This window comes from Rutidosis leptorrhynchoides, chromosome 9, assembly GCF_046630445.1.
Source record: "Rutidosis leptorrhynchoides isolate AG116_Rl617_1_P2 chromosome 9, CSIRO_AGI_Rlap_v1, whole genome shotgun sequence".
Classification (NCBI taxonomy): domain Eukaryota; kingdom Viridiplantae; phylum Streptophyta; class Magnoliopsida; order Asterales; family Asteraceae; genus Rutidosis; species Rutidosis leptorrhynchoides.
In genome coordinates, this window is record NC_092341.1 from 311,429,960 (window position 1) to 311,442,915 (window position 12,956).

Here is a 12,956-nt window from a genome sequence, read left to right on the forward strand (position 1 = left end):
ACTTTTCCCTTGTAAGGTTGACCGTTGAGAAGATTCTACTTCAGATATCTCACGGCTAAACCACAGCAACCTCGTAAAACGTCAATTCTAAGATTTAATATCTTGTTGGCACAAGAAAGCATTTTCAGATATTTCCTAACCCGGTGTAAACTATTCTTTGTAGCCAATGATTCATATTTCTTTTCATCCGCACTTAAACTCATAAGTGAATGATAGATCGACTCGCCGTCTGAGCGAGAATGTCTTCCTCAGATCATACCTTTCGTGCGGTTTCCTGTCAGAAATATAATTTAAGATCCTCGCTATCTTCTTTAAAGGAGTTACCTTAAATGTATATGACATTTATTTGTTCACTCCAAATATCTCTCTTCGTGGGTTGCAACTTGATGTTATCCTTGTCAAGTTTCGACCTCTGATTCGACATATAACTGAAATCTTGATCATAAAGTTACATTCCACAACGTGCTACCAAAAACTATTTCCAAGGATAAGTTCGTATGTATTATAATATATTGAACGATATCTTTCATTAATCACTCATACCATCCAGAGGACATCTTAGTAATTATGGCTTACTTTGCATATAAGCCTGATTAGTGACTCCTTAGCTGGAATCATGTTTCATCTATTCACATTATATATTTCTTGAAAACCAAAGGTATCATGCCTATGATTATCTTTCGAAATTTGAAGTCGGTAACATATCTAACAAACACAAGCCATGCATCAAACTACATGGTTGTGATCTCCAAGTACCTCTCTCTGATTGTCTGCCCTAATGGCGACATAAACGCTCAAGGTTTCAAATAAACTTAGTAATGTTCATTGCACATTTCAGGTATCTGATTTACTAAAATGCTTGTAACATCACAATCCCTTTTGAGAAAACCTAGTCAGATGACACTCATGTTATCCCTTTGAATTACCTCCGCATTGATAATAAAAATGCACTTCATAGAAGAACCTGTAGCAGTTATGAATCGAGAGATCAAACGCTTGAAACAGGACAACAATTTCTATTGCCAAAAAATACGTTGGAATTCACGTAAAGGCCCCGAGTATACCTGGGAACGTGAAGACCAGATGAAGCGGAAATATCCACATCTATTCTCAACCATTGATGCATCCGAGAAGTCTTCCTAAAACTTCGGGACGAAGTTTAAATTAATGGGGAGGTACTATAACAACCCTCACTTTTCCCTTCTGAATTTACCAAGTTGCCCTTAGGGATTCAATGTCATATTCTGTCCATCATCATTAGGGTTGTTATCCATTTCGACAAACGAACTAAAAATTATGCTTTTAATAAATGATCGTATTTATTAGTAAAACCCTAATATCTTTTAAAACCCAAAACCTAACCCGTTGCATTAAATGCTAAACCCTAACATCATTTAATATTAAACCCTAACCCTAAAATATAAACTATAAGAAGTAATTTAAATGTGACATTTTATAACTATTAAAAACCATTGTAAACTAACTAGAACCAAATCAACAAGTAAAAAAGGTTGGGGACTAATAATTTAATAAAATGTAATTTAAATAAATGTAACTCTTTTTTAATAAAAAAAAATAATATAAAATATAAATTATATATATATATAAGTAAAGCCGTAATATATATATATATATATATATATATATATATATATATATATATATATATATATATATATATATATATATATATATATATATATATATATATATATATATATATATATATATAACATGTATATGTAAAAAAAAGGGGCGGCCAAGTTTTTTTTTTTAAAAAAGGCAAGAACTTGAACATTAAGCTATCACCAATTCTAATCAAACTCAACTTCCTTGTCTTCTAATCTAAATCCATCCTTGATTACTAAGTTACATGAGTCATAATGAAATCTCAACACTTGGTTAATTCCTTATTTAAATCCTCATGTATTCCCATAATTTGCATCACCAATTAAAACTCCAAATTTCCTCTCATTCCCTTGTGTTGGTCGACTGATTTCTACCATCCAACACAGCCCTTTAGTCGAATAGAACAACCCTTCCAACAACATTTTTAGTCGGCAACCAATCCTCACCAAAAGAGTCTTCACCCCGTCGCCATCTAGCTGCATTTTGCAGCTTATCACCACCTCCAGTCTGCTGCGATTTTCGCAGCCCATCACCGCCACTTTGTTCGACCACCAACACCATCCAAACAGCCTCCAACGCCATTTGCTACAGCCATATAATCTTCTGTTTCTGCTGTATTTTTCGATCACAACTACCCTTTAATTTCCTGCTGTAAAATTGCCACCTTCTTGGCTCTTTATTCGACATCCAACTCCTGTTATTCTGCTGCAAACTCGTGATCCAAACAGCCCCCAAAAGTTAACCTGTTGCTGCGTTTTTCTGCTTGTTTACCTGCTATTTTTCTGCTATCTTTCGCCCTCAAAAACAGCCCGAAACCATCGCCCGTTTGCTACTGTTTTGCAGCTGAAAATCAGCACCCGAACCGCCACATTATGCAGCCTTTTGCTGCCGTTTTTGGCCGCCAAACCACCATGAGAACCACCCCCGAACAGTCCCTATTGCTGTCTATTTATGCTGCTACTGTTCGGTAACCAAACCCGCTCAGAAGGAGCTCGATTTCTGTTGATTTTGCTGCTGTTTTCTGTCCCGTTAAACAGCTCGGTTGTTGCTGCGTTTTTTCTGGTTGTTCCTACTAGGTTGCGAGTCAAAACGGACCCATGAAACAAGTGTTTGAGTCGTGCTATCCTGCTGGATATCTGTTGCTATTCAGTCCACTTTTATCACCTTCTTGTTCTTGAAGTTTATCTTCTAAAGATATCCTAAACTCTAGAGTTAATTATACTCTTTTATTGTTTTAGTTATTATGATTAAAAGAGAAAAGTGTATGGATTTAAAAGTATTATGAATAAAATATGAAACTAGTAATATAATCAAGTACGAATTTTGAATGACTATGTTTATGGAATAACAAACTAGGTAATGTAATAGAGAGTTAATAAGATCAAGTATTAAGATTAAATAGAAGGTTATGAAGTATAAATAATTTGATAACTAGTAAGTTTGGTTATGATCAAAGTTAGAAGAATAATTATAAGATTATGGTTATGATTTTATGTAAGTGAAAGTTAGGAGATTAATGAGTTGATTATGATTATTAGGGTTTAGATATGATCATCAAAATGGATAAAGATTTTGATTAAAAAGTTTGGGTTATGAACTAATTATGGTTGAACTAGTTTAAGAATGCGATTTAAAAGGTTAGGGTTTATAAGTATGATCATGATGTTACAGAATTAATGAATGAAATGAATATGATTAAAAGACTAGGTATAAGGTAAAAAAAAAAGGGGGATTAGTAAAAGATTATGAGTATGAATTTATTATGATTAAAAATTAGGGTTGATGGATATGTGTAGGTATTATGGTTCATGGAATTGAAAGTGATAAAAGTTATGATTTTATGTGAGAATGAATAATGATTAATAATATTTAATGGTGGAATAATAAACGATAATGATAATAATAATAATACATGTGCATGCATGCATGCTTACGTACGTATGTGCATGTATACACTGTATGTATATGTGTGTGTATATGTAAATATATATATATACGTGTATATGTATGTGTATATATGTATGTATATGTACGTATGTATGTATGTATGTATGTATGTATGTATGTATGTATGTATGTATGTATGAATGTGTACTATGTAAGTTATATAAGGGTAGTAAATATAATAATAAAAGTAGTAAGTGTGTATATATATATATATATATATATATATATATATATATATATGTATCATATTACACTTATCTATATGTAACACCTACACCTAACATGTGTATACCATATAGTTATGAATACATACATGTATAATAATAATAAAGAATATATATGTAAGTATCACATAAGTATAATTATATATGTAACATATACTGATAAGATACATAATAGTTGAATAATTAAAGACTAGTAATACTATTATTAGTATAACTTATACACTTATTTATATGGTAACACTTAATTACACTAAGTATATTATCACCTATATAAATATAACTTTTCTCGAGAACGGTCACTGTTAATATAGTTTGCTATATTAATAAACAAACTTTATGTCTATTAGACATTAACTAATCAAACATAATATCTCTAGGTTGAGATCTCCGTGTTCAACACTCCGATCATATAACTTGCGTGGAATATCTATCTGCTATTAAGGTGAACTTCATAGCCCCACTTTTTTTTAACTGTTTCTATTACTTATTTTAAACTTTGGGGTGAGACACATGCTTGCTTTCAATCTGTTTTACGCTTAGACGCAAGTACTCAAACTTTACTTTGATTAGTTCAAACTATTGCTAACATGCTTTGATTCATGCTTAATCCCTACCATGATATCGTTAATTGCTACGTATAAAGGCAAGCTTAGTTATTGTGAATAGCGCTATTGAGGGTGACGTCTCTATCCGGATGACCGTTGGTCAATGGATACATAATAATGATGAACGACACGAACGTGATGTGTTTAGGGTAACTAATGGGTAGTATCGATATCATATACACCAGCACTACTACCGAACTGATTAAACTGCTTATTTAAATCTTGTGGTCTAAAACCTTGTTATAACTATTAAACCTATGTTGTTCACTCAACCATTTTGGTTGACACTTTTAAGCATGTTTTGTCTCAGGTACTTAGATATATTGCTTCCGCTGTAGAACTCTGCTGTTACTTAGAAGTCAAGCCGAGCACTGGGACCAGAGTTAACATCCGCGTCAATGGCGATTTTGGCGGGGTGTTACAAAAGCAGTTCAAATTCTCTGACTAGGGCTTGTGAGTGCCCATAGATCTATCTTTAGGATTCACGTCAATTAGGAGCTCGGTTTCCTAATTCTTAGATTACTAGACTATAAAGGGGTGATATCCGGTGTACTCGTAACTCAATCGTAGAATGTTTTTAAAGTACTTGTGTCTTTTTATAAAACAGTTATAAAAGCAGCGCATGTATTCTCAGTCCAAAAAATATATATATTGCAAAAGCATTTAAAAAGGGAGTAATGAAACTCACAATAATGTATTTTGTAGTAAAAATACATATGACGACATTGAACAAGTGTAACGTTGGTCTCGGATTCACGAACCTATATCATGTATATATATATATTAACACACATAATTGTAATCGAACAAATTTATATATTAAGTGTTGTAGTTATATAAATATATATATACTTTATTTATATTTTATATATTCAGTTATATTTTATATATAATTATTTTGTAAATAATCAATATTCATATATATATATAGTTATATTACAATATACATACATATATATATATATATATATATATATATATATATATATATATATATATATATATATATATATATATATATATATATATTTGTAGTTGATATTATATCAAAAATCAGTAATTTGTTATATGTAATATTTATATAATAATGTTATTATGTTTGTAGTAAAAATAATATTACTGTGAATATAATAATACTAATGATAATAATAGTGATAATAAAATAATGTAAATAAAATTATATATAAAAATCATGTTAATGAAAATAATAATAATGATAGTAATAAGGATAATAATAATGATGGTTATAATTTCAATTAAAATATTAATTTTAATGTCAATGATAATAACAATAATAACAACAACAACAACAACAACAACAACAACAATAACAACAACAACAACAACAATAATAATAATAATAATAATAATAATAATAATAATAATAATAATAATAATAATAATAATAATAATAATAATAATAATAATAATAATAATAATAATAATAATAATAATAATAGTAATAGTAATAGTAATAATAATGAGTAATAAGTAAACTACCTCAAAGAAGTAGTCCTAAAAAAATGCCCAAGTCCGGGTTTGAACCCGCGACGTCCCGCTAACCCAAAACGCTCTTTAACCGTTCCTCTATTTCTGTCTTTCTGAAATATATATCGACCCATATATATACATAACCCATTACCATCATCAACTATCATCATCATATCATCATCGTCTCGCTCATTAACATCAATTCATGCATCATCATATATCGTCCTTATATCTATACATATATCATCGTAATCGAATCATCCTACCATCTTTATTATTTCACGATTATGATCACCTTTATTATCGCTTTCTCACCATAATACATCACCTCATTTCTTTGTCATTATACCTCACCATTCTTACGTAAACCTTACCATCATCTTTTAATCACATATACTCCTAACTAAATTATCATTTATCATGAACCATTATCTTAACATAATAAATATCATCATAGTTTGCGAAAAAAGGAAACAAAAATAGAAGTAACCGATAGTCTTCATCCATGTCGTTTCCAACATGTTCAGGTCGAAGCCCAACGATTTGATTAAATCTCGATCCACTAATGTTATAACCAAATTATAACCCAACAATTATAACTTAGCGGTACTATTATAAAAGTTAAGCCTTGTAATCACGACCCAACAAGAGAGGCGGCCCATTTCACCACGTTGTAGCCTAGGATTCGATGCAGGAAATGTAACATCCCACATTTTTCCGTTAAATTATTTTAACGCCCGCCTTTTTATTTTTGTTAATGTCGTTCATATCTAGATTCGTATCCTCCTTTAGCTAACATTCTAAATATTTTCGTTATTGGATTATAACATCTCCCGTTTACTCTCGTGTATTTTAAAATAATTCGTTTGGTTAACTCATGCACCCGCATCCGAACGCGAGGGACTAAATTCGTCATTTGATTAAAGATGTGACTAGTTGGACTAGTCAACATCCACCACCACCATTCATTTCATTCATCACCTCCCATTTTTCTCTACCACTTCCATTTTCACTCTCAAACACCTATCTCACTAAATCATCATCCATTTTGAATCTAGCAAGCATCAACTAAAACAAACTACATATTTGGAATCCTTGCATCTTCCTCTTCAATTCCATACCAACTTCATCTATTTTGGGTAACTTTCTAAAAACACTAAATTTTTTGGTCTTGATCTTTTAAACTTAAAAGTGTGTTAATTAGTGTCTATGGCTCAAGTCTAACATGAATATGTGATTTATATGCTCGATCTTGTTATTTTGATGTAACTAGCTTAAACTTGAAATGGGTGTGTTTGATTTTGAGATTTGGTTGCTTAAATGTTGTTAGATGTTAAAAGTGCATGTATTAAATGTGTTCCTAGCATCACTAGCTTCAATTTGGTATGTAGGTTGGCATGGATTAGCTTCATAAACATAATTGTTAAATTTGTGATTTTGAGTTAGGGTTTGATAGAAGTAAAATGGGTTTTTTTTATGCATTGAATGCTTTGCAATGTTAATTTTAAGTGTTTAGTATTGTATGCATAATTATCTACAAAACGGTGTATTATATGTGTGTATTAGGTTCCCGAATCATCTTATGCATTTTGTGAACTTGAAACCTTGATAATGAACCTTTAATGATCACTTGACGGGAATTCGGTTATTGAAAATTAGGTTTTTGATTGATGAAATGTGTTTAGTTGTGTTCCTCGTTGAATTACATTTCCAACGATGTATGGCATGCGTTTTGAATATTTTCAGTCCATGAGTTATGTTAAATTGAGTTTTGGTTCGAGACTTAACAAAAATACTGCAACCAGCACTTTTTCCAGGAATGCGCGCCGCGCATACCTCTGCGCACCGCGCAAATGTGAAGTTCCAGATGCTTACCCCCTTTAGACAATTCCTGACATGGTTCCACGCTTTAGTGCGAGCCGCGCATACCTGCGCGCGCCGCGCACATTCCCTGGCCAAACTTTCTTTGTGTTTTATTTTTCATAAATTCTTTTCTCGCTTAACCGCAACTCCGATTAGCATGAAATTTGGATAACATGCTCATATACGATTTCTCATCATGGAAAAATTGTCGGATACTCGACCCGACCCCGTTGACTTTGACTTTGACTTTGACCAAGTTTGACTTTTAGTCAAACCTAACCAAATACGTATGCAATCGTTCTAACTTGCTTTTATACTTGTATCTTGCATGAAACTTGACAACGTGATTCACATGCTATATAATTGAGTCGTAATGATCCATAGGACTAATTGAACAACTTTGACCAATCGTGTTTACCGTTATTGATACAACCTACTTGTTTAGGCCAAGACTAGCAATTGTCCTTGCACACATTTACTTGTGAAGTACTTTATTACTTGTGCACTCAAGGTGAGATCATAGTCCCACTTTTACTCTTTTAAACTTACATTTGGGATGAGAAAACATAAACGTTTTATTTTACAAAGTGAACACAAGTATGAAAACAAACATTCTACATACGAGTTAGAACAAAATCCTCAATTTGATTATCATTAGTTACACTTGCCGGGTGTAAGCGAGAACTTATGTTGTATGGACATATGAGTTTGACAAACCCTCATTCGGACGGTTCGCTACCATTACTTCGGATGAAATATATTTTCAAGAAACAGTGTATGTTCTAACACTATTGTGATGGGGTTCTATGGAAGGAAAGTTAAGACTTGATAATTGGGTGTTCGTGATAACAATTTTTGGAATGATTTACTATTATTGAAATGCTATAAATCTTGTGGTTCATTTTACTTACTCACTTACTTACTTAAACCTATGATTTCACCAACGTTTTCGTTGACAGATTTCTATATTTTTCTCAGGTCTTTGAACGATATGTGATACATGCTTTCCCTCATTATTTTGATACTTGCATTGGATGTCGAGTATATATGCATACATGGAGCGTCTTTTGACTTTATTTTAAACTGTGTCGTATAGGTTTCATTTGTACTTATAACATTGTAACATAACTTGTGGTTGAACTATTCTTGTAAACTTGAAACAATCTTTACATTTGAAATGAATGCGACATATTTTTTGGTCAAACGTTATTCTAAAGACTTATGACCACGTAACGGGACCTAAGTAGACGGCGCCGTCAATGACGATTTTTTCGGGTCGCTACAGGAAAGAGAGCCGCTCTTTTTATCTATTTATCTTATTGACTTCAAAATGAATCTTACATTTATATATTACCACTTCATTTTAGGTGTCGGCCATGACATGGAAAGCACCCAATTGCATATAATTAACTTATTCATATCCATCCTTGATTCGTTCATTTTTTTTTTATTTATTTAAAGCACTAATTGCAATCACAATTTTTAGCCATCTCTTCTTTTCGTTACTAACTGGTCGAACTAAAATCTTATTATCATTATAGTCGTTTAGAACATATATCAAAAACGGCATCATTTTCTTTCATTATCCATTCACGGTCTCATAAACGCAGAAGAAAAGAAATTGCAAAAGTAGGGTTGTGGGTTCATACCGGAGCGAGTGGTGTCCTTTGAAGGTGATCAATGGGTGTGGTTGTAGAGTGAAGCAAGAAACAAGAAAGATATATTTATATATCGCGAGTTGGAAGAAAACAAAAATATATTGGAAGAGAGAGAGAAGAGAGAGTAGGGTGATGGTGGTTGTCGAAGTGATGGTGGAACCATGGTGGCGAAGAGAGGTCAAAGGTGACGAGTAGTAGTTGTGGCAGCGGTGGAGTTTGTTGCTAATTCGAAACCGAAATTTAAATGAGTTTCGTTGTAATGGTTTTGAGTTGGTGATGGTTCAATCCAAAAGATACATAATTAATAAGTAAAGTGTAATAACAGAGGTTTGTTTGAGTTACTGAACGAATAATATACTTATAATTGATCTTATTTTGTTTACATTGAAGCTGGATTGGGACGTGTAACAATAGCAGACAGGAGGAACATAATTATCAATCAAAAAGATTAAAATACTCAACAGATAGAGATGTTCAACAGATTTTGGGATTATCTGTGATTGAAAGTCGATATATCCCTCCATTAATTACGCAATTTAAACAGAAAGATAGTGACCTGAAACAGAAATTGTATCTATCTTATATTTGTATCTGTATGTACGTATATCTTTATGTATCTGTATTGATGTTTTCGTATATATGTATATCAATTACTGATATATATCTGTTATACTAACTTCTGTAATAATATAAATCTATTTATTAAATCTGTTAATATTATAAGTTTTTGATAAGAATACTAACAATCATAATAATAGAATTAATAATAATAAATATAATATTAATAATAACTTTATCAAGATTATACCAATAAGAATAAAAGTAATTAAAAAAATGATAATAATAATATTATTTATGATAATAATAATAGATTGTATTATTTCCTAATATAACTAATGATAATAATAATAATAATAATAATATTATTATTGATAAAGATAATAATCATAATAAATAATCATAATAACTTTATTATAACAACTTACATGTATCAATTCTGATATTAATATTAATAATTACTAATTATATTAATAATGAAAGTAATAATAATATTTCTATAGCATCTATATTTTAACTTGTTATTTAATTCATTATTCTTACCTTTTATTAATTATGTAATACTTATATATTATAATATAACATAATTGAATATTTAGTATTTACATATTTTGTATATATTATAATATACATATAATAATAATTATGTACAGAATTCATATATGTTTATATAGATTAATTTTAATAACAACTTTATTATCTTGCATAATATTTTACATATTTGATTTTAATGTTTCAATTATATTTAATTATTATATATACATACACTTATATTTATTAATTTTTTATATATACATATTTAGTTACCAAAAATTGTTCGTGAATCGTCGAGCATAGTCAAAGGGTAATTGATTCTATGAAATAGTTCAAAATATTTTGAGACTCAACATTTTAGACTTTGCTTATCGTGTCGAAATCATATAAAGATTAAGTTTAAATTTAGTCGAAAATTTCTGGGTCGTCGCAGTACCTACCCGTTAAAGAAATTTCGCCCCGAAATTTGATTGGGATGGTCATGTCTGACAATAAGTATGTTTTCATGACGCATACGAGCTGAAAATTAGAGTTTTATATCATGAGGGAGTAATAAGGATAAAATAATTCGATTATTTGAAGAGCACGAATGAAGCTATCACAAAAGAGTGAAATGAGTAAGTGTAGATTCGTCATATCTTTTGACGCATACAGAATTGATTTCCAGAGTTCAAGGGATTTGGAGAAAATCTTTGTAATAAGATTTGATTCATCGGTAATCAAGGAAATTAAGATCCTCTTTGGTTAAATGCGATAATCTGTTTTGATTGTTCTGTCAGATATTTCACTATAAATCCACCCTCTTCATTTCCTTTATATTATGAAGTTCCATCCTTTTGTTTTCTCTTCTCGACTTTAAGTCAAGCGAATAATGGTCCAGAATTTGTAGATATGAATTTCGGATGAACATAGTTAATGTTCTAAGAAAGAAATAGTAATAGCATAATCTGACTTGTCAAATTGCCAGAATTCAAGAGAAAGATAGGATTATCAAGAAAATACATTCTTGATATGTTTAGAGATTAGGTAGAATGTAAGAGTCGTGTAACATGGCACATGATGATGTTATAATTTGTGAATCATCACGTTCCATTAGAAACTCAGCATGACTTACTGTAATATAATCACGTTGATCAAGTGTCATTATATTATACTAACTCATGCATCAATTTCCAACACAACTTCAAAATCATTCATAATTCAAATTCGAATCTTTTTCAGAATTTTAGAAACTAAAACAGTTTCTTTTATGGGGTATCACAGATAGAGCGGAGAAATAATTAATATCGGACAAGAATATGTATTAAGATATCTTCAGAAATATTGAGGATATTAATAAAGAAAGATACGATGATATCTTAGAATTTCTAATATCGATGGATGATGAAGAAGATTTGTTCGTAAAAGTTTAGAGTCGGGAGTATGGTATTCGTAAATGACTTCAGCAGATACTATATCATTTGGATTCTTTGAAGGCAGTTTTAGTCTTTGTGATTTGTTCACGGCCTCCTTCATAATTTCGCATAATCCAATTTTTGGTAATAAATTTTCTATTGAGTGTTTCCAACACACCATTCTTTATCATCATACTTTTGACTGTTAAGGTCGTTTACAGTTTTTTTTCTCATAGTTAATTTGTTTGTTTCTAACAAATTTTATTTTGTCCAATGTTTTCTTCATTGTGCCACTTGTTGGATTCTGATAAGTCAAAATCCAAATATGAAATTGAATGAAAATGGTTATTCTGTGGTGAACAGATACGTATATCTGTGGATGTAAGTAGGATAGTAAATGACTGTTGAATCAGATTCGAAGAATGTACAGTGTAACTTATTAATGTGAAATCTAAATATTCCTCGGGTATTACCTACCCGTTAAAATATTTTCACCATTAACAGTTTGTACAAAAGAATTTTTAATTACAATCTTTATGAAAACATATATACATATATATTTTCTTCAGATGTAATCATGAATTTAATGAGTTAATATAATATTAATCTCATTTGATTTATTGTTAAAACAAGAATATATAATCTCTAAAACATTAGAGATTACATAATCGTCATGTCGAACGAAGATAAATGATGTAGAACGTCATGTAGAACAATGATTATGCTCGAGGTACAAATTGTGATGTTGAGGCGTGTGTTGTTGATGGTACGGATGCTGTTGCTGAAGCTGGTAAGTTTTACACCATATTTTCCAAATTGATTACTCGAGCGCGAAGTTCGTTGACTTCTTCCATTATTCTGGGATGATTGTCGGTCGGAACGAGTGGATGAATAAAGTTTAAAATCTGAGATATGATATGTTCGTGGCGAGATATTCGGAAAATGAGGGTGAAAATGGTGTTTCGAATTGGTTCGCCGGTGAGTGCTTCAGGTTCATCGCCAAGAGAGAAATTTGGTTGATGGAAAGTATCGCCTTCTTCTCGTCTCCATTGA